Source organism: Lissotriton helveticus, chromosome 9 (genome assembly GCF_964261635.1).
Source record: "Lissotriton helveticus chromosome 9, aLisHel1.1, whole genome shotgun sequence".
Lineage (NCBI taxonomy): Eukaryota > Metazoa > Chordata > Amphibia > Caudata > Salamandridae > Lissotriton > Lissotriton helveticus.
In genome coordinates, this window is record NC_136070.1 from 1,168,043,870 (window position 1) to 1,168,067,411 (window position 23,542).

Sequence of the window (23,542 nt, forward strand, 5' to 3'; positions counted from 1 at the left end):
TGGGACACTGGCCTGATGATTCGGAATCTTGTTTTAGCTTGGTTTCCTCTCTTTCTTTTATTTCTTCCTTCAATTTGTTAGCGGCCAGGTGAGCTGCTTTGCGTAATTCCTTTTCTAACCTGACCTCATTTCTCTTTTTCCGCTGTTCTGTTTCTTTGCGCCACATGCCGAAGCTATCGAGCATAGTGGGTGTTGTCTTATTGTTATAAAGGGCTGTTTCCAGCGCTTTTATTTTGTCGTTATCAAAGAATCCGATCCTTTCTCGTGTATTTATGCCACAGCTTACTATAAGCCACGGCGACTAGTCCATATTTAGTAAACATGTCCTTATTAGGGGTGCCCTCCGGTGGAGCCGGATGGTTCACCTCTAATAAGCGGTCCGGGCTGAACCAACTACCAACAAACGGGGCAAAAATAGGCATGACTGGTTACAAAGGGGACAAAAGTCTGCACTACCTATCCTTCACTATTCACAAGGACTAAACCGTGTATTGCGACTCTTTGCTTTTTTGTAAATAGGGAATAACCCAAAGAGAACCAATTCCGAACGATCAATGTTCGGACAAACAATCAATCAAATGAGGGATAAAAATAGGCACGACGGATTACACCGGGGGCAAAAGCCTGCGTTGCCTATCCTTCACTATTCACAAGGACTAAACAGAGTATTGCGACTCTGTGCTTATTTGTAAATAGAGAATGATCCAAAGAGAACCAATTCCAAAGCAGTAAATGCTTGGACAACAATCAATCAAATGGAGAGGGAAGTAGGCACGACGGATTAAAACGGGGGCAAAAGCCTGCGTTACCTACCCTTCACTATCTGCAAAGACTAAACCGAGTATGACGACTCTGTGCTTGTTTGCAAATAGAGAATTTCTCAGAAACAATCAAATGAGTAATACTAGTATTTTCAAAACAATCAAACAATCAATTCGCAATTCGTCGTGTTACACGACCTTACCCGGACCGCATGGACGGTTTCTCGTCTTCCGTTTCCAGCGCCCGATCGTCCTCTATTCTCCGTAATTGTTGTGGCACTCCTGATGGTTCCCAGTCAGGACCGTAGATCACTCGAGAGAGGTCTGCTCGGAACCGGTGAAGTTCGGATGATCGGCTGCCAGACGAGGGTCTATCGGGCAGGAGCTCTTCCCAATCGTTGCAGTCGTTCACATTGTCGTCGGGACCTCTCCCACTGGATCCACGTGTCGCTGATGGGCCCCACGTTTGGGATGCCAATTGTTGAAAAAAGGGTCAGGCAGATCAGGTCGATTACCCCTTTTCAAGGTTTGCCCGGCGTTAGCCGCCTCTCACCCAACTCAAGGTTTACCAAATAAAGAGGCAGGCGCTGGAGACTGGAAGACAGGAAACAGGAGTTTATTCCGACGGAGCAGAACACGTCAAATCAGACAACAGGGTATCTTCTCGAGGTGCTCTAAACGCATCCTTGAGGCCTGGCCTCTTATACACGGGTTTATTGCTTTATTACATGAAACACATTTTTGTCAATACTTTGTATGGAAAGACATCCTCGGAATCCTCACTTTGGGCCTGTTCCCACACATATTTACAGTAGAAGTCCCCACCCTGGTCACAGTAGGTGATGACTATCGCGCACCAGGACATTCCGCCGGTTCCCGGAATGTGGGCGGCTGATCGGATCTCATGGGGCGGGGGCTTTGATCAGTCATAGATTTCTTCGAAGAGGGACAGCTTCCTACTGTAAGGGGCAATAAACTGCATCCGCAGGGCTAGGTGATGGCCTGGGATCGGGCCGGACAATCGGGCACAGAGGAAGGGGGTTCATCAAAGGATGTGTGATCATCAAAAGGACGGAGGGAGGTGTTAGCCGGGTACGGGATGTGGCTCCGAGGCGGGGCCGTGCTGAAGGGGTGGTTTATGGCCCAAGCATGTGAGAACGTGGGCTGTCAGCGCAGGGGAGGGGGGATGCTTGCGGGGTCAGAGAGGGAGAGAGACGCGCTGGCTATCGGCAGTGGGCAGAGAGGCCATGGCACACAAAATGGCTGCTGCTTACGCGCGCACATAAGTTGGAAAAGGGACAAGGTGGCGCCGATATTGTTGATGCCGTAATCTAGATTTTAACAGGTGGTGCCACTGGATAGTGGTAATGGACTGGGTTATAGGTTTAGGTTTTCAGTTATTTAGTAAATTAAGGTCAGCTAGTGTAGGGATAGTCTGAACTATGTTGTCAACATTTGTCCTGTTCTTTCTCAAATGTAGAGCAGACGTTTTCCAGGAGAGCAGATTAGCATAAACCCATAACTAACATCAGCAGACTAGGCTTAGGAGGAGCAAAGAAAGCAGGCTATTTAGTAGCCCAAGTTTGCACCAGGCCATACATGGAAGAGGCGGGAAAGTAGGTTATGGAAAACTGCAAAATAGTAGAAAAATGCTGCAGCATCCCTACCAGAGGTCGAGAATAGACCTAAAACTTCAGGGAAAGGAAGTTTGATATGCCAAGACCATAAAACACTAGCACAGTGGTGAGCCGCACAGCAATGAATTGGTGATACCTCATGCTTTCTCCTTTTTAATAGAAATGGTATCACAGAATTAAAGATGTAAATATTGTGTGTAGATCTGAGTACTGAAGCACACTGCAGTTTTAGCTCTGCTGAAGTGTAAGGTTGTCCATTGCTTGACTTCAAGTGGGTGGGTTTTTGGTTAGCTTTCCTACTTATATGGATTGTATGCCATTCTAAGTGTTTGTGGGTGTATTAGGTTTACTCAAACTATTTCACAATGGATGTGTGAAATAAGGATGGAATATCTTATGTCAGTAGAACGTGATCGGATGTACCACTGAAAGAGAAAACACATGGATGCACTACTGATTTAGCAAACACTGAACCATTTGAATGGCTTATAGCTAATTGATTGTCCCAGTAATTGTCTCCTCACCAGTTGGAATGTGGTGGGGCACCACAATATCATTACAGACTGAACCAATCTGATAAAGGAAGAGTATGAGAGACTCTAATTCAAGACCCCACTACTACCTCCGGTGCAGCAGAGGAGGGGCCTAGGTGAACACAAAAGAAAGGGAGAAAGGGAGTCAGTGGGGCCAACACAAGGATATCTGAAACAAAAGCATTAATTGGACTAAAAATGTGGGATCAAACCTTACAAGCTGTGTTGCAGGTAAACATTAATCGTTCAGACCATTTTAAGTTCAGACTTGATTTTATTGAATTAAATAAATACAATAACACAAAAGGTAAATAGCAAAGAAAATAAAAGAATTATATGCAATATATCAATTTGAAATTAATAAAGAAAGAAAAGTTGAATGAAATAGTCAGACATATCATAGATAAAGAAAATAACATCATTACAAGGAATATTGGCATGAAAAGGAAACTTGCATGATATACAGAAGTTCGCTTTATAAAAGACTATATAAGTTCAAATTTACAATATCAACATAAAGGAAGTCATGGAGGTTTAGTTACTACTTGGTGTGAAGGGGTGAGGGACAGGGAGTGCCTGGCACTTGTGTCAATAAATAACGTAACAGGTGACCACAAATCTAAACGTATTGGGTATACAAATGTCGTGTCAAGCCTATGATTGTAGCAGACAGCATACCACCATGCTTGATAAGATAATTTAGTGAAGTCTTTCCAATTTTTAGTTATTTATTGAAAGGCTACTGCTAGAAGCAAATCTATTATTTTGGCATTAGAATTACAACTCTCTCCCAAATAGGGGATAAGCTGCCTAAAAAAAATATGTGAAGGAGAAAAAAGATGATTGGAATTAAAAATAAAATTAATTTGAGACCATACCTTTTCCCAATTTTTTTTTTTTTTTACAAGGGTGCATGTGAAAAGTAAATGATAAAGGTCAGCGTGTGGTGTGGAGCAGGACCAACAAATATCTGGAGGATGAGTGTCTTGTATTGAGGGTGAGTGGGGAGAGTAATAGTCTATTGTATATAAAGAAGAGTGTCTGTGGCCCTCGACGATTTCCGAATTTTAAGCCAAATTCTGTCCGAATAGCCTACAGGCCATGAAGTGCCTAAATCTGTTTTCCCAATGTGATTCTACCTTAGTTGTCTGTCTCAAACCAAATGGAGTATGCAACAATTTATAGATAATGGAGGCCTTGGACTCATTGGTGATAAAGGTTCTTAATTTATCTGTATAAGATACTCCAGAAGAAGCATTTGGCAGAGAGGAAGTATATTGCATGCGAGCACTTGGAACAGCCTCCAACAGAAGAGAATGTTTGAAGCTAAAAGTTGAGGGTAAAGCAAAGAGAGTAGGAGCCTGCGCAAAGGCAAAGGTCTGTCATTATCATATAATTGGTGCACCTAGATGAGTCTGCGTCGTCTTCAAGACGGCCAAAAAAAAGGTTTATTATTGATCAGAATATGCTCATTATGCCATATTGGAAGATTGAGAAAGGGAGTCAGGTAAGCAGGCGGTATTATCTTAGAAGTATATTTGATTATAGGGGTGGATACAGACTGTGGTTTGTGAAAAAAAAAAGTGAGATATTCCCGAAATGAAAATGGTGAAAGAAAGGATTGTTCAAGCTTACTCCAAAGAGGACTATTATTGGAGGAATCAGAGAGCCATTATGACACTTGATGTAATAAGAAAGATTTGCGATAAGTAGGAAAGTCAGGAAAGTTCGTTCCACCTTCTGATTTTGGGTGAATCAATTTTGATAAGAGACATGCGTGCCTTCTTGTTACCCCATAGAAAAGAAGATAAAATGGAATTGAGTTTTTTAAAATGTTTTAAAGGAATAGACAATGGAATATTGGAAATTGTGTATAACACTATGGGGGAAAGCATCATTTTTATGGTGTCTAAGCAACCCCTACAAGACAAATATAAGGGATGCCATTTCATAGTTAAAGAAGACAGTTTTTGTATGCAATTCTCCAGACACCGACATATCGTTCCTGATATAGAAGGAGTAAAGTGTAAACCCAAATATTTAATATACTGGGGACTCCCAAGTGAAGCCCAAAGCAGCAAAGTCTGCTTTAAAAGTACATTTTGTTAGGGGTAGGATTTCGCATTTATCCTTATTTAATTTGTATCCAGAAACAGAAGCGAAGAAATCTACTTCTTCCAAGAAAGCAGGAAGAGAAGTTTGAGGTTGTGAGAGAAATAAAAGGACCTCATCAGCATAGACTGCCATTTTAACAGTGGTGTCCTTAAAAGAAAAACTGTGAATAATATCGTTATTTCGGATCCTTAGCAAGAAGGGTTCCAAAGCAAGATTAAACAAAAAAGGGGAAAGAGGGCATCCTTGTCTTACACCTCTACCAAGGCGGAAATAAGATGAAAGAGTACCATTTGCTGCCACAGCCGCCCTCGGATAGAATACAAAATAGATGGAGAAGTGTGGCTCAGGGGTTAGAGGCAGCAGACCCGGAAGCTGAGATCGGTCCTGGACCAGGGTTCAATTCCCCGCCTCGGCGGGGTCTTGGGCTAAAAATTCCACGGACTCGATAATTCTCGCCCCGGTGCCTCCTTGACTCACGGGTTCACACTCTGCGACTCTGGGCAATAGCTTGCTTAATCTCCACAACGGCCCCTCGCGGCGGGATGCCTGACTTTCACCTTGTGGATACCCTGCTATCTCACAGGGGAATACCAGGAAGGGTTCCCTAAGCAAGCGCCGGGAAACCCACTGCGGGTAGCTGTGCGCTATATAAGCTCAACTACATTTACATTTACATATTAAAGGAATAATTTTGGGGCCGAAGCCTAACCACTGAAGAGTGCGAAAAAGATAGGGCCATTCAACTCTGTCGAGTGCCTTTTCGGCATCTAGGGCTATGGCTGCCAAAGGATGGGAAAGATGTAAAACTTTAGAAAGGATATCAAAAAATAAATGGGTGTTATCTGTAATAAGTCATCCCGTAACAAAACCAGATTGTTCAGCCCCTAACAAGTCAGGTAGACGAGATTCCAGACGCATTGCTATGGCTTTTGAGAAAATGTTATATTCAATGTTGACCAAAGAGATGGGTCGGTAGTTTTTACAATATTGCGGGTCCTTGCCCTCTTTAGGTATGAGGCAAATAAGAGCATCTGAAAAAGAGCCTTGAGATTCACCGGATTGTAGAAAAGCATGCAATTTAGGAATAATTAATTGTGCAAAATAAGTAACAAATTCCACTGTGACGCCATTAGGGCCTAGGGCTTTGTCTTTTTTAAGTGTTTTAAGGCAGCAAGGAGTTCTTTCTGTGTTAAATCAGATTCTAAAAATAAAAGGTCTGACTGCGTAGCAGGATTACTTTGGATCTTGGACAGGAATTGGGATATAGAGTGATCAGAGGAGAGAGTTTCAGATGTATAAAGGGACTTATAAAAATGGAGAAATTCATTAAGAATGTCTTCATCCTTAGAGTGCTGTTGATTGTTCTGGCCATAAATAGATTCAATATTGAGTTTATGCTGTTTTACCTTTTAATAATTAGCTAATAATTTCCCAGCTTTATTTTGACCACCGTAACGTTTTGCACTGGATTTTAACAGATAATTTGAAGCGTTGTTAGTTGTGTCTTGGTTGAATTGAAATTTAGCCTTTATGAGGTCAGACAAGTATTCCTTTGATTTGGAAAAGTAGTAAGAATGTTCCAAGTTTTTAATTTTGGTTAACAAGGCGTTAGTGACTTGTTTTACCTTCCTACGTTTTCCTGAAACAAATCTAATAACGAAGTCTCTGGCAGATGCTTTAAAGGCATCCCAAACCACATGAAAAGGTATATCATCCCCTTGATTAAAGAGAAAAAAATTCATTAAAAAAAGAGGTGAAGGATGATGTAAAAAGTGAATCTATGAGTAAAGTGTTATTAAAACGCCTTTTACAAGGGTTATTTGGTTTATATAAAATATCAAGGTGTATGGTAATAGGCGCATGGTCAGATATTAAAATGGAGCCGGTGTCTGCTGCTACAAGTGATTGAGAGAGGTTATAAGAAATGAAAAAATAATCTAATTGTGACTGAGTGTGATGCACTGGTGAATAAAAGGTGTATTCTCTCAGTGTGGGATTGCAAAGTCTCCAGGCATCTATAAACCTATGTTGTCTGATTGTTTGTGGGATATATGGGGAACAAAAGGAGTTGAGGAATTTCAGTCAATAAAGGGGTCAAAAATGTCATTACAATCCCCTGCAAGGATAAAATTATCACCATAAGACTGTGTAAGTTGTTGGGTCAGGGAGGTCCAAAAGGCAGGATCGCCTACTGTGGGTGTGTAAACATTCAATATTGAGAGAGAGACATGATCTATTAAAAGTTTAACAACAATCCATCTGCCAACCTGATCTGTAGACGGTGATAGTACTTTAATCGAAAGGGATTTGAGAAAAAGAATAAGGACACCATTGCGTTTACCATCACCTGGGGGAAAAAAGAACCTCACCCACCCAACCTCTCCTTAGCTTTACAGATTCATCCACTGACAAGTGAGACTCTTGTATGCACGCAATATCTGTTCCTAATTTGGCTAAATGAGTCCAAACTCTGTTGCTTAATAGGTGAGTGTAAACCTCTGAGATTCCAAGATACAATTTTTAAAGGCATATGATAAAACTGTAACCATATAATAAGTTTTGAATAGAACAAAGTCTAGAACAAATTGAAACATATCGAACAATAAACCGACTATGTAAAAGGAGACAATTGGAAAGAAAAAGGAGAGAAAAAGAGAAGACCTGTTGATTGCACAGCGAGTGTGAGGCAAAGAAGACCTGAGAAGTGAAAAGAATTGTTGAATGAAGTAGAGGCGAGAATAGAAAAGTGAAAATGAGATAAAGAAAAAAGAGCAAGGATCAGCAGAAAGAAAGAGTAAATAAAACAAGAAACTTACAAATAATCCATAAGAACCGAGGGTTGAAGGGATGGAAGGCCACACGAAATAATGACGTGTCCAAAACCCATGTGGGAGGGCGGGGAGGAGAACAGGACCAACGAATGTCAGCACATAGGGGTTAGAAAAACACGCAGGAACATCCTGTTGGGAGAAAAAGTGTTAGGCACAAGCTTAAATGTTGAAAAAGGAAAGATATTCACTATGTCTACAGATTAAAAAGGTATAGTTATACTGAATACAATATAACGGTGTGTAGAAAGATTAAAGAACAAAACAAAGCCATGGTCTCTTATTTAGAGTTTGATGAAGAAGCTGTATCCATTGAATCCGCCTGGTAAGAGTAGAGAGAGCTTTTCAGTCTTATCGGATCCTCATAAGTGGTAGTCTCATTATTTATAGTCACTTTGAATAGGTAGGGGTGGAAAGGACCGTATCTTGCCCCCATTGAGTGAAGTTGAGGCCGCAACGTGAGAAACTCCTTGCGACAATCTGCCATTGATTTAGCGTAATCCTGGGCAAAAAATAAGGAGTTTCCTAACCATGTAATTCTATTCATAGCTCTAGCCGCAGATAAAACCTTTACCAGATCAGTATGTTCAAGAAAATACAAGATGACTCCTCTTGGCTTTCTTATTGAAGAAGAAGGTGCCATGTGAATTGGTGGACCTAATCGATGGGCTCTTTGAATATTGCAGATAGCACCTTCTGATAAGTTGAGAATTTTTGGAATAAAGGATTTGAAGAAAGCAATGGAATCTGAGCCTTCTGTTCCTTCAGGCAGACTATAAATACGAAGGCTATTCCTCCTATTTCTATTTTCCAAATTCTCTATATATTTGTGGAGCACCGACACTTGGGAGCATAGAGAGTCCACCTTGGAGCTAGAAGATGAGTGATTCAACATTCTGTTCCAGGGTAACAATACGTTCCTCCATATTTGACCATTGTCCGTAAGCAGTTGAAGCTTAGAATTCGTCTCCTCCATAAATGGACGCAGTGCTCTAATTTCGTCTAGTAATACATCCATTGTAACTGTAGAGGGTTGCTTAGGAGGAGAAGGAGGGTCTTTTTTTTAGTCTTTTGGACGCTGACTTGGTAGTAGTTGACTTCAGAGCAGCTGCTGTTGTAGATGCACTTTTGGGTGAAATAGTCAAGGAGTCCTCCATGGCTAAACACTGATATCGTGAACTAGTTTAAAGTTTGAACCTGTGAAAGGAAGAAGTAGGCTGAGGTAAATCCTTAAGTCTTCTTCCCATAAATGAAGGAGAACGGAATCCCAAATTAGGGCAGAATAATAGTAAAGAAGTCAATTTGCTACCTCCAAAGTGCGTATAGAAATGCTGTATGTCAAATAAATTGCTATATCTTTATATGCGCATTGGTGATTCTAGTTCAAAAGTACATTGACAGAAGGAAGCGTAATATGGATCAACGAACAATTGGCAAAAGAGATTTAGAAGAAGGCTATGTTATGCAAGTAACAAGCAGCTGGAGAAATATTACCTAAATAGCATTTGAACTTGCATTTGAATAGTGCATAACAAGTGAATCATAAAAAGCTCTTACAGAAAGAGACTACATTTGAGCAATATCAATGAATGATAACATGACTGGAATGAGGCAAAGTATAAATACATCATCGCGTTAAACCTAATGTATAAAGCTCCAGTACTCAAAACAACAAATTTCCTTTTCAGGCCGGAATCCCTAGGAGTCATTATATAATGTAGGGACAGGTGGACTAGTGTGTAATGAGTATATGCGCAGGTTACCAAATTTACAAAACTTCTTGGAGGAATTCTTATATACAAAGGTTAAGTTACACACAACCCAATGTCAAAATATATTATTTATTATTCACTGTTGAATTGCTGATACATTTCTAGAGTCAATTAATGTGGTTAAAAACACATGGTCACATTATTTATAAAAACATTTTTGCTAAAAATTCAAGAATCACAAAACTTATGTGCACAAATTATTACACTTAAAACACAAAATTTATTAATGAACAAATTGTCAAAGCGCCAGTACAACATGCACTAAATACAGCACCTGTGGTAACACAAAAGATTACATGGGTTGACATTATATTGCAATAATACAGTACTTGCTCTACAATAAAGTGATGTCACACTGGGGAGACGCTTCATCAGCAATGGAAAACAAAAAACGGCCAAATGCCCAACTAGACCAAGAAGCGTCGCGTTTGTGAAAGGAAAAATGTCTCAGAGATTAAAGTTTAATGTAAGACATTCCATATGGGCGCATTAGTATCATACTTTAGGAGCGCCAGTGCGTTAACGTTTATTCTATGGTAGAAAGTACTGCGTTGAGAGAAAGGGCTCATCAGCAGCCAGAGGATCACAAAATGGTGGTCACATTTCGGACGAAATGTTGGTGCATCTTGTTTGCAGGATATAAACCAAGTCAGCCCATAAAAATACAGAATATAGGTGGAAGAGCAGTTATCCACACAACACTGCTATCGATGTGCAGAGTTACAGCACTGCATTGGAGATATCTCCGTCAGCGATGAAAGTAAAATGGTGGGTAGAAGCTTTGGATAACAGTGCCAAAAGTCAAATAGTTGAAAAAAGATGTTTGCAGACCTGACTTGGGCTCGCAACTGGAAACCTCAGGTGCTCGATCCCTTCACACGCCTCATCCTCCGCGCTGAGGTCCGTGCATGTAGAAAAAACGTCGCGTTGGCCCGTCTCCGCTCCCGTCACTCCGAGATAGCTACGTAGCCACTGCCATCTTCGTCGGGTGCAAGCCACGCCCCCCCATTCAGACCGTTTTAAGAAAACTGAAACTGGTAATTAGTTTGGCCTGTATTTTTATGCCAAGTCAGACAAAATCGCTACAATCCAATAGTTTTCCTCTTTGAGTGTAACCATAAAAGAGAAATTACAAGACGAAAATAATTCAAAAGTATTTTAGAGTTTATACTATTGCTAAATATTTAGCCAGATGCACCTCATGGCACCAAAGACAGGTATACAATAGTGGTGTGATTAATACTTCTGAAACGGGAGTATGAAGCTTTCCTCCCTCACAGAATAGGTACAGCACACAATCAGCAGTGCAAGCATCGGGCATTGGCAGTGCTTGGTCAGACGGTCAGGCAATAGCTGAACTGTCATGACAAACCTAAAAATCCATCTGAATTATTATAGCACTAGGCTTCAAATACCAGACTGCACTCTGAAGTCTAAAGTTACTGACTGCTCTTCTCCCATCTGTGCTGCAGGAAAAGAAAAACAAACACAGTAAATTATCCTGTTATCTAAACCAATTTAATAGCTCTGCAATGTTGTGTGTACACCTCTGAAAGTTTAAGCTTGGGCAGCTGGACAAATAAGCAAAATCAGAGCTGCATGGAGGGAAAGCACATTTTTAGTGGAAGCACTCCACCTATGACCAATTAAAGCATGTACCCCTGACTACCAACATTTGGGCAGAGGTCAGTGCTGAACTTGTAAAATTTTTGCTGCAATCCTCGGATTTTTAGTTCCACAAAGGAGGAACATTTACTCAAAGTAGTAATATTAAATCAGTAGAGATGGTAAATCACCTACACATCCCTTATCTTCATTTCCCTGCTCCCAGTGGAGTGGAACAAGGACCTATCATGAGCGGCTTGTGCACACAGATGCTAATTGCCCCCTTGCCCCCCCCCCCTATTCTGTACATCACTGGATGTAAAAATCTGTGAGGTTCTGCACTTTAAAAAATCGTCATTCAAGTCTGTGTCACTTTTCAAAAAGTAAGTCCATTCTGGGCCTGAATACTTGTTTGGTTTTCTGAGTCTTCTGGTCTCTTGATTTCTGGCTGCTCGCTGTCCATATCAGTAATCTCTGCCTGTTCTACATCCTTATGATCATCCTCTAGCTCTTTCGTCTAATCTTGGCGGAACTTCCTTTTGACATTTTCATTCATTGGCCATTGGTCTTCAGGATGCGCGTACTCCCTCAAGGTACTGGTTACATCTGGTTCATGCTGCACATTTTCCCCTTTTGGAGTGTGGTTTTATTGCTAGTGTTTCTCCTGCTTTATCTTCAATTGGCTGTGCACAGGTTTCTTTTTGATTGTCTTCTCCAGAGCTTAAAAAGGAAATCTGCAATTGTGGAGGTTCAGACTTGGTCTCAGTTTCTCCTTGAGCTGGAGACTCTGGTGTTATTCTTGGTGTGAGAGGCTGGCTTAGTATAAGTTGCTCACTTATGTAAGTGTAGCACCCTGCACTAATCCAGACAACCCTTATGGTGATTTCAGTGGTCTTAGACAACCTTAGAAAGCTCTCTAAGTGGTAGCTGTGGAGAGCAGCCTTCAGGCTTAGTCCAGAAAGAGTGTAAAGCAGCTTGTTTTACCAGTACTTAATCTTATGGTATAGGTTAAGTGAAAAAGAATCACGCAGAGTAGTTGTATAAATATGTAATTTGTTACAAACACTCACTACCCCATTGTACTTTCTTCTACCCGAACATACAAACAATGCACATAATACTTAGGAAATAGAGCACGTAAGCAGTACAAATACACAGGGGTGTCTAGGGGGCAGAGCAAACCATATGCTAGAATAGTGGAATGCGAACCACGACTCAAGTCAAGAATGGACCCAGAAGATATAGAAGAGCCGGGGACCAAAGGATCCACGTGAGGTCGGTATCTAGGAACCCCACGTAGGTGGTGCGCTAAGTGGGAACACGACCACCTGCTCAATGTTAGTCAATAGGTAAGTTGCTGTTGCAGTTTTAAAGAAAGGGCCCTTCCCAGCGGACCCTGAAGAAACCCTGTGGAAGATGGAAGGTTGGAGAGTCACCCCATCTGTGGATACCCCAGGAACCAGGATATCTTCACCAGGGAAGCTGGGTGCATAGATATGAAGTGACATCGGAAACCAATGTAGACCACAATAGAGGACTTCAGGAAAGATGCTGCTGGAGACGATGAATGAGTCTGGTGGAACCCAAATGTGGATTCAGGGTCTGAGGTACCTGCAAGCAGAGGGGACGAAGTCTATGCCACTCAAGAGTGACCAGGAGGCATGGAAGATGTATGCCCACCAATTTCGGAGGTGCAGGGGAGGCTGACAATGCCCTTGAAGTTGCAGCTGTGTGGACCAGGCAATGCTGTAGAAGACCAGGAGCCGTTCACGAGCTGTCCCACATCGGATGTTGAGAGTCAAGGGGTTGGTGTCCGGCAGGGAACCCAACTAGCCATGGCAGCGGCAAACCATGTAGTCGGTGAAAAAGGTGCATGATCGGGACCAGTAAGGTCCAAGTGACTGACTCACTATGAGCAGGTAAGTTGAAGCAGGCCATAGCACGCAGGGGAGCCCACTGAAGACAAAGAGGACCCTCAAAAGGATCCACAAGCTGAAGGCACAGAAGTCACCAGAGGACCTTGAGCAGCTCACCACTGAAGGCAAACTGTGCAGAGGAAGCAGTGAAGGCAACGATCTTGGCTGCAGGAGTTGATTGAAGTTTGAGCTTGTTGGAGCACGGAGAACTCTGGAGGAGGGAGTCGACAAGCCTTTGCAATGGCAAGTCGACGCGGCGCACAGGGTTTCTGTTACAGCAGTTCCGACGAGTGATACTGGCCTCAAACTCAGTATGTAGACAGTGCAGGCTTCGAGGGATTTGCAAAACCACACCTGTGCTTCTGTGCCTTTAGGAGTCTGTGGGAGCCCAGGATCAACAGACCGGTTAGCTGTGTTTGGTGCCCGCAGATGCAAGGGAGTGACTCCTTCACGCTAAGGGAGATTCCTTCAGGTGTCTTGGGTGTCTGCATTCCTGGAGAAGAACCTGTATGGAGCACAGGCACAGACCCTGCAGAAGACCAGCAGGACGACAAGACCAGGAGCAGTAGAAATCTTCCCCGTTGCAATCTCCGTTCCCAAAGTGAAGTCCAGAGTGTCCAGACAGTCGAAGTTGAAGTGGTATGTGATCTGAATCTTGTCCCATGAGGAATCTAGGGACCCATCCACAGGTAAACCCTTAAGTACCCTTAGAAAGGGTTGGGACAATTCAGGGGTCCCTCTCCGAGGAAGGACTGAGCAGTGGGGAGGATACTCCCATGTCCTTTGTCTTGTTTCACGCCACAGCGGGAGCTAATGGCTCCCTGAACTCGTATCAAATGTGCCTTTCAAGCAGTATCATGGGTGCTGGCAGGTGCCCCCACCCTGCCCCAATACACTAAACCCTGCCTGGGAGGTGGTCACACCACCCTGTGACAGGATATCAGTTGTACTGTCCTCCTCTGCTTGTGCTTGGCTCAGCAGCAGGAGGGCTGAAACGTGTCTTTAGTCAACAACAGGCATAGATTGCTGCCCGGTTCTGGAAGACTGGTCCCAGGAGCACTGAGGGCCTCCTGGAGGAGCTTTACAGTGCATGGAATAATAAGGGTATGATTTCAACATGTTTGATACCAAATATGACTGGGTTCATTACAGCCTTTTTAGAGATGGTCATCGTGTAATGATGCATGGCCACTCTAAATGTCGTATTGGCTGATTCACTTACAACCCGGGAGAATGGGCTCCGAAGGTTGAAGGGATGCCCCACTCATGCAGGGGCACCCTCACACTTAGGACCCAGCGCCCTACCTTTAGGATTGAAAGGCCTGCCTTAGGGGTGAATTATAAGTTTTAAGTGTAGTGACCTCAGATGTAGGGGAACATATATCTATTGTACGTGGTGCTTGCACCAGCTTATACAGGCTGCAATAGCAGGTCTGCAGTCACAATTGGAGTTTTCTCTCATCGGTGGCATAAATCATGCTTCAGCCCTGGAAGACCCTTGGTGTACGTATGCCCTGGGTACCTTAGTACCATGTCCTAGGAATTTACAAGGGTACACCAGTAGCCAATCTGGATTGTATCTAGGTACTCACCCTGATTCGCAGCATCCCAGTCAGAGTAGTCAGAAAAGCAGAATGACACCAGCAGAAAGTGGGGTTGACCATGAAAGCAGATCCTATTTTCCAACAATTCCACCCCCCCCCCCAAACATAAGGAGATGAGACTAACCTTGCCCAATTGAGTCTTCATTTTCTACGTGGAAATACATGAAGAGTCCATCTGTTTTCCTCTGTAGGGAAATGGACCACCTCAAAAGTTTGGGAGTTTCACCCTTCATTTGTATAAGCCATAAGAGGGGCTTATAGTCTGTCTGAACAAGGAATTGAGTACCAAACAGGTATGTTCTCAACTTCAAGGCCCAGAACACAGAAAAGGCTTCCCTCTCTATAGCTGACCAACGTTTCTCCCTGGAGGTCAACCTTCTGCTTATAAAAGCTACTGATTAGTCTTGGCCCTCTGCATTTAGTTGTGACAAAACCACTCCTACCCCTATATCGGATGCATCTGTCTAGACAATGAAGGTTTTGGAATAGTCAGGACTTTGCAGAATGGGAGCAGTGCACATATCCTGCTCCAGGTCATCAAATGCCTTTTGACGGCTAACTGAACTTTATTTGGCCTTCTATTGGAGGCAAGATCATTAAAGAGAGTCACTATGGACCCATATCCCTTAAACCTCCTGTAATACCCAGTCAGCCCCAGAAAGCTCTGACCTGAGTCTGGATAGTGGGAGCAACCTAGTCCATGATGATCTAGATTGGGCTCTCCAATGGCTGAACTTGGCCTCCACCTAGCAGGTGCCCTATCTAGCACTTGGTGGCCTTGATAGTGAGGCCTGCATTTATCAGGGCTTCCAGAACATCCCTGGGATGGACCAGGTGATCCTCCCAGGTGGAGCTGAAGACAGCAATATCATCTAGATATTTCACCAGCAAAAAGTGGGGGTGGACATGAAAGCAGATCCTACACATGGGCTCTGCTCTATCAGGTAGGTGGTGCATGCTGCGAGCTCTCTGGTAGGACCTCTTCTTTCTATGACGCCTCAGAGACCCAGAATCAAACTGACTTGGAGAAACAGTGGGACTTGTCCCTACTACTTCTGCTCGTGTTACTCTCTTCATATGTCAGGCATGTATCCAGTTGGGAAAGTCTGCACATTTCAAAGCAGTATTGGTAACAAGGGTTACTTGATGAGGTCTCTTCCTGCAGGCTTCAAAACAGGACTTGTGCACATGCTTCTTCATGAGAACCCAGTCACCTTTGTTCAAATGCTAGCACGGTTTGGATCTTACTACTGAAGTCAACAAGTCAACCTGATGAGAATTTGGAATGCATCACATTATCAAGTCCTTTGTAATAGTCAAACTATGTCTTCTACAATATTCAGAAGGAAATGTCATGGTCCTCCCCATCAGGATTTCGGGGGGGGGAGCTGGAGGGTGGCTATTCCTATTCCTTTGCAGGTGCTGCTACGGATCCTACTAATTACCAGTGGGATTGCGTATGGCTATTTGAGAAATGTGGAGGCTCATGCTTTTGCCAGGTAGGTTTTATTCATGCCATTGGCCCTCTCTACCACTCCTGATGCTTCCAGTTTATATCTGCAATGAAACTCCAGGTCACTGTCTAAGGCTGTGCAGAAACTCTTTATCACCTGACTTTTAAAGTGATTATCTTGATCTGACTCAACGTAAACCGGCATGTCAAACTTCCAGATCAACTCCCTTAAGAGCAGATTGGCCATGGTCAGTCTATCTCCTCTCCTAGTCACACATTGCTGTACCCAGGGTGAAAACAAACTACATAGATACTCCAGTTGGTTACTGCAGAGAAGCTCCAGGAAATTGGTTTGAAGGTGATGGAATTTCACGCCTGGCTTCCCTATCGGACTCCTGCTCACAAGTCTTGCTCCCTTCATTGACCTTCTGGCACCCAATGCATCTTTGACATACATCCTCTGCTTGACATGTCAGTGTGGGCTGTACCATTACCGTTTAAAGGTCCGCAACATTCCATCCCTTCCAACAGCTTCAGCCCATGTAGGTGTTTAACCCTAGCCTGCAACATGGAATCAGCCAGGACTAGTTTCCCATCAGTAAACACCCAGATCTCACTGGCATCTTTCACACAATCTGGGTAACCAATCACAATACCATCACGATGCTGTATTGTCAAACTAACAGCAGCAATGGATTTTCAAACAACCGGGAAGCGTGGAGATAACTGGGTTAAGCATAGATGGAAAAAATAGCCACTGGTCATTTTACCTCCCTGTAGGAGACACTCCTCACTCCTATCAATTTTTTGGTCCTAAGTAACATACTTTTTCTGACAGTAGTGTAATTTATTGGGGGAATTTTTTGCCTGTTTACAGCAAGATGGTAAAGCAGGATAATTATTTTCTGTCTACAGCCGTCTTTGTTAGCAGATGCCACAAGCAAATCATCAATTTAGTGCACCAATGTCAAATGGAAAGTCAACTGTACAGTCTCTAATATTTTCATCCGTATCTAGTTAAAGAATGAGGGGTTTCTATATACCCTTGAGCTCAACACCACACAAGTTTGATCTTCATCTGAACGTGAAAAGGCATTGACTGTCACCATGTAGAAGAATGCAGCGATACAAAAGGGGGGATGATGGACGAAGCGTTTGAGCAAATCAAACTCTCAACCCCAGTCAACTGATCTGGGTTTAATCCATCATCATACTTTAGCTCCCTCCACCACCCCAGTTCAGACATGGCCATATGCTAATCAGTCTGACCTTGTGCCTCATGGGAACAGTCTAGCTTGAACTGCCAAGTCATGTCTTCCCTGGACCGGAAACAAGCATCCTGAGACCGGTTTCGGGTTCATAACCCTAATCAGCCACGCTATCTTGAATCCAGTGGCAGAGTGAGCAAGGGACCCACGTCTGGGCATACCCTGCCAACTTAAGGCAAACAAAGCGATACCGAAGGGGGGGGATGATGAACGGAGCGTTTGAGCAAATCAAACACTCGCCACCAGTCAACTGATCTGGGTTCAATCCATCATCATTCTTTAGCTCACTCCACCACCCCAGTTCAGACATGGCCATATGCAAATCAGTTTGACCCTGTTCCTCGTGGGAACAGTCCAGCCCAAACTGCCAAGCCATGCCTTCCCTGGACCGGAAACAAGCGTCCGAGGACCGGTTTCTGGCATTTCAGCCGTCTTCAGCCCGGCTTGCTTGAATCCAGTAGCAAAGTGAGCAAGGGACTCACGTCTGAGCATACCCTGCCAACTTATGGCGAACAAAGTGGTACAAAAGGGGGTGATGATGGACGGAGCATCTGAACCAATCAAACACTCACACCCAGTCAACAGATCTGGGTTTAATCCATCACCGTTCTTCAGCCCACTCTGCCACCCCAGTTCAGACATGGCCATATGCAAATCAGTCTGACCCTGTGCCTCATGGGAACAGTCCAGCCCGAACTGCCAAGCCATGTCTTCCCTGGACTGGAAACTAGCATCCTGGGACCGGTTTCAGGATCCCCGGGGTTCATAGGAGGACCTAGCTTGGCAGTTCAGGCTGGACTGTTCCCATTGGGCTCAGGATCCAGACCGATTTGCATATGGCTGGTTTCAAACTGGAATTGCATGGTGAACAAAAAAAGGATGGATTTAGGCCCAGATCTCTGTACTGGGGGTGAATGTATGACATTGTTCTGCATTCTGTCCATCAACTGTTTTTGCTCTTGTAGAAGAATGGCACAAACCGATGACCGTACACCACTCCACTACACCAGCAAGAACTTAGAAAAAAATACAGTTGGATTCTGTACCAGTGGACAGCATGGAATTACCATTTGGTTAATTTTTTGAAGATCCTGCACTATCCTTCATAACAATTTTGTTTCTAAAGAGCCATTATCTGAGAATTACATGGACTCTCAATGACTTATTTAAGAATGCCATATTCCAACATGCTTTAAGTGATTGTTGTTAGACCAGCCATGGATTCTGATGAGTTTGTATTGGGGCATCAATGGAAAGACTACATCTTGTTTCGATGTTGTGGTTAAGGGTTTTGCACTTTTGATCAGTCCAATTTCATTCCCTGTAAAATTCCACACTCCTCCCTTCACTGACTCTAGTCTTAAATCAATGGGTAAATAATCTTCATGAAGGCTGTGTACAGCTTGACTATAGACTTTTGTGACTTTATTGTAAATTCAGCATCAGCTGCTAGTCTCAGTTTCCACACCTTCCCGTGGTTATTTATTTATTTTATTTATTTAATCTTTATTTCGGCACATCACGGCCATAAAAGATGCATAAGACCAAAATACATTTCACATTACAAAAAGGACAATTTACATGATGATGAATTGGGTTTTACAGGAGTACAATAAAAAACATAAATTAGTTAAAAAGGTACTTAAACAGTTGTGCATAACCATACATTTGATTACTAGGAGCATTTCATTAGTACAGACAATAAAAAAGATACAAAACAACCTTGCTCATCATAGGTATATATACACAGATCTGACCAATTATAGATCGAAGCCCATTTTTTTACGAGTATAGCATACCGACAGTAGAAATCTGCTTACACAGAAAACAACCATTTGTCTAGTCAGTTTTGATAATCCTGTATGCTTCGATATAGGAACGGACACCAATTGCATTAAACTGTGGTCTTATCCATTTTTTCCCTGCCAATAAATACGCACTACAAAAAAATAGGATATGGATATCATCCTCTTTTAAACTGGACGAGCAGCACAAACACCTCGTGTTTTTTGGAGGCATCATCATGGACGACCAGCTAGCAATCATTACATTAGTTTTGAGTATTCCATATCTGAATTTCAAATAAAGACTTTTTGCAAGTGGAGGTTGGACCTCATCAAGGAAATCCTCAAAGTGTGGTAAGTCCTTAAATACCATAACATTCCTAGTGATGGAGCCCCCTGTATGGCTATTTGGGAGATTTTGTGCTATGTACGCCCAAAATTTGATTTTGACCACTTTTTTACAACTATATGAGAGGCATTGAGGTTCCTCCCAAAAGTGTGACAACCCAATCCTACATAGCCAGGTTTGGACATGTTTCAACCAAGGATTCGAATTATAATGGTCCATCCTCTTTATTTCAAAGAGTCCATCTCTATAGTCACCGAGTTCTGCTGTACACCAAAGTCTCACCCAGTAGGAAAGTGGACGTAGAAGCGCAAAGTGATCCTTACATTTTGCACTTAGATCTAACAATAATGGTAAAAGTGGGGTACGTTTGGGTAGTCGTAATATACTTCTGTAAAAATTGTTTCACTCTTTACAAATAGGTTCCCAGCTTTCAGACCCCAGATTTCAGCCCCATCAAGGGCTGCAGAATGGGCCTTAAATTTAAATACTTCTAATGCTGGTGATATTGATTTCTTAAGGCTCGCCCCATGTTTCTTTAAAATTGGTAAGGTGTTCTGTGTTAAGATGGTTTTGCTTTTTTCAGTTTGAGTAATCCATGAATTTTTTGTATCTAAGGAAACTCCCAAATAAGTAAAATTGGACACAAGTTCTAGTTTTTTATTGTTCAGGAAAAAGTTCCCCGTAAATGATTTGTGGGGATTTAGGGCCATACATTTGGTTTTTTTCACATTTATCTCAAGCCCTTTCTCATTGCAATAAAGTTGGAATCTGCTTAAGAGGGTTTGAAGACCTTTGGGCGTCTGCGAGATCAGAATGGTATCGTCCGCAAATAAAAGTGCGGGGACCCTTATGCCATTCAATTTTGGTGAATCGTTGTTATTTTCACCCAGATAAGCTGGTATGTCAATTAACAAATAGCGAAAAGAGCGTGGGTGCCAGCACGCATCCTTGGCGAACTCCCCGCTTAATGGGTATTGGTTTTGATAATTCCCCATTTTGACCCCAAAGCACTCTGGCATAGTTATTATCATGTAGCCTTATAATCTGTTGGAGTAGACAACCCGGCAGCCCCAGCATATGCAGATAGTTCCATAAACGATCACGTAAAACTAAATCAAAAGCTGCCCTAAGGTCAACAAAAGCAACATAAATATGCCCTTTCCTTAATAAAACATATTTCCAATAAAGACAATAAAATCTAAAAACTTGGTCAATTGTACTAATGTTGCACCTGAACCCAGCCTGGAACTTTGTAAGGATAGCATTATCAACCATCCAGGAGTTCATACGCATTCAAATATGCCTTGCAAATAGTTTTGGTAAAATATCCATTAAACTTATCGGACGATAGTTAGATGGATCATTTCTATCGCCCTTTTTAAAAATTAAAATCTCTGCACCCCTCCAGCTATCGGGTAAATCTGCCCCGTTTGCTAGAATATTAAAAAGCCGATTTATATATGGTGCCCAGACTTGGATCTCGTGCTTATAGAGATCACCAGGAATTTTATCTGGGCCTGGTGCTTTGTCGTTTTTGACTAGGTTGATGGCTAGCTCTGCTTCCTCTAAAGAGAACATTAGATTCTGGATGTATGACGTTACATCGGGAACTTTTACAACGCACACCGTTACAACGCAATTTTTACAACGCAGATACATTTACAACGAATGCTTTTACAACGCATGACATTACATAGCAGATGCTATTACAACGCATGCCATTACAACGTAAGTATAGGTAAGTATATTATTTTAAAAAAAATGGAATTTATTAAAATGTAATTAATTTAATAAATTAAATTATTTTTTAATAATTAATTTGTAAATATATATACTTAAACTATTTTTTAATTTTAAAAAGAGCAATTATTATTAAAGAACTAATATTAAAAAATAATAAAATTATTAAAATTAATTATTTAAAATATTTAAAATTATTTATTTAAAAACTGAACCCTAAAAATACCCGTTACCCTGAACCCTTAAAATACCCCTGTACCCCAAAACCCAAACCTAGCCCTGAAACCTAAAAATACCCCTGTACCCCAAAACCCAAACCTAGCCCTGAAACCTAAAAATACCCCTGTACCCCAAAACCCATACCTAGCCCTGAAACCTAAAAATACCCCTGTACCCCAAAACCCAAACCTAGCCCTGAAACCTAAAAATACCCCTGTTCCCCAAAACCCAAACCTAGCCCTGAAACCTAAAAATACCCCTGTACCCCAAAACCCAAACCTAGCCCTGAAACCTAAAAATACCCCTGTACCCCAAAACCCAAATCTAGCCCTGAAACCTAAAAATACCCCTGTACCCCAAAACCCAAACCTAGCCCTGAAACCTAAAAATACCCCTGTACCCCAAAACCCAAACCTAGCCCTGAAACCTAAAAATACCCCTGTACCCCAAAACCCAAACCTAAATATATACTATTACTTAAATTAATTTATTTAATTTACATTTAAAAAAATGATTTAAAAAAATAACATACTTACCAATACTTACGTTGTAATGGCATGCGTTGTAATAGCATCTGCTATGTAATGTCATGCGTTGTAAAGGTATGCGTTGTAACGGATCCTGCGTTGTAATGGTGTGCGTTGTAACGGTGTGCGTTGTAATAGTTGCATTGTAAGGGTTGTTTCCCTAGATTCTCTGCGCTGTTTGTATACCGGGAATACTCTATTACATTCACCTCAATAGTATCGGGAATTTCATATAGGTGAGTAAAGTGTTTGACCCAGGTCTGTTCATCAATGAACACATCTTGGGCCAATCTACCTGCGTGGTTCCCGTTGGCTACTAGTCTCCAAAATCCTATGTTATCCTTGGCCTTTGCTGCCAATAACATGTTCCCCCAGCATTCCTCATCCCAATTAGCTCTTGCTATCGCCTGGGTTTTCTTATAGTCCTTCCTTGATGCCCTAATTGTTTCAGGAATTTTGGTTTTAATTGCCTCTACCAATAGGGCCTTACTTATACGACAATCTTTGTTGTACCAGGGTTGTGTACCTACTGCGCAGATTTTACTTTGGATCATTTCTTTTGGCATTTTAGACACAAAGGACAGTAAAGATCTAAAAAAACCTTTGTGTAGATCAATAAAATCATTGCCACCTGCCAATTTACTTATATCACTGGCAAACGTATCGGCAAACAACTTATAGATACCCACTAATAATTCCCTATTATCTAATAAGTAGGCCCATTTTAAAGAACGTCTATTATTGCTTACTAATGGTAGATCATTAATGCCAGTGGCCAAAGAACAACGCTCCTTCTCCAGGCCATCACTAAGCAACAAACTATAATCTATTGATAGTTTGAGAGGACGATGATCACTTTCAATCCGGGGCATAATCTCAAGATCTACCATGTGAGGCCAGGCGTCAAAGGATGCTAGTATGTAATCAATTCTGCTTTTGCCATTATTTTTGACAAAAGTTACAGCCTTGGGAGAGTCGGATGGAAGGCGGCCATTGCAGGCCATTAGCCCAAACGTAGCAGTCAACCTCAGTATTTGAAGTGCTTGGTTGGTACAGCGCACTGTTTCAGTGTAAGTTAGGGATGGTATGTTATTTGCGATATCCTCATCACCAAAAACATCGTCAAATCAAATAATCGGCTCGAAATTGCAGTTCAAGTCCCCTCCTATTATCATGCTGGGTAAATCGTCCTGATTAGCTAAAAAAAGACCCAGTTTTTCCAGGATCTGGGACTCTTTCAAAGAATTACCTGGATGGTTGCATACATTGAATAGAAATAGACACCTCCCATCCTTCGTTTTTACCTTCAACCCTAGTATATCAGCTGAACCAATAACTAGTTTGGTAATGATTTCAAATGATACTTTTACCCATACAGTTAAGCCTCCAGATGGTCTACCTCTAGCTGAGGGTACAGCCTCTATATTAAAA

General features: G+C 42.2%; 1 protein-coding gene across 1 annotated transcript in view; it reads left to right on the forward strand.

Moving 5' to 3' along the window:
• The window catches only part of LOC144783387 (uncharacterized), a 166,045-nt gene that overhangs the window by 23,939 nt on the left and 118,564 nt on the right, over positions 1–23,542 (forward strand). The gene's annotated exons all lie outside the window — the stretch shown is intronic.